This window comes from Pollicipes pollicipes, unplaced genomic scaffold (assembly GCF_011947565.3).
Source record: "Pollicipes pollicipes isolate AB1234 unplaced genomic scaffold, Ppol_2.1 Scaffold_6052;HRSCAF=7182_pilon_pilon_pilon, whole genome shotgun sequence".
Taxonomy (NCBI): Eukaryota; Metazoa; Arthropoda; class Thecostraca; order Pollicipedomorpha; family Pollicipedidae; genus Pollicipes; species Pollicipes pollicipes.
Genome location: NW_023596805.1, coordinates 27,672,500 through 27,673,124, shown reverse-complemented (window position 1 = coordinate 27,673,124; position 625 = coordinate 27,672,500).

Sequence of the window (625 nt, the reverse complement as noted above, 5' to 3'; positions counted from 1 at the left end):
TTGTTATTATCACGACAGTGCCGTCGGCCCTCATCAGCATTGTACGCCGTACTACACCAGGCGTACGTCATGGTACGGCGCACAGCTGGATCTGCGCTATCGACACGCCCCAGCGTCGTATGCTGGTGAGTCCAATTGTCCTGACAAAATAATCTATGACAGCGAGCTTCACCTTATCGATGTATTTTGGATGTAGGACATTCTATGGAGTATGTGCTATCTTTTCATCAACTCCAGCTTTGGATTACCTCGTTTCACCGGTCTGTCCGCTGGAGCCGTGATGTTCGGTGTCAGCAGGCACCGAGCCGTGCCTAGCCTGGCAAAAGCGGACCGAAACCAAAGCTGAGGACATAGGCCAGGTCCAAGCGATGCCTGAACAATCCATTCAAAAAATTCAAGTTTTCGGGCTTTAGCCGAAAAGAGGAGATTCTATGAAAGAAAGCAAAGTATTGCCAACAATGAAAACAGACATTCATATAGTATGTTCAAGCGAAGTAATACATTGTATGACAACATCACTTCAGTAAGCAGCTAAGGTTGGCAAGTGACAGAACGTGACATAACTAGTTTGCTCAGATAATGAACACCAAACTTAGAACGGCTGCTGATGTCCTCAGTACCAGGC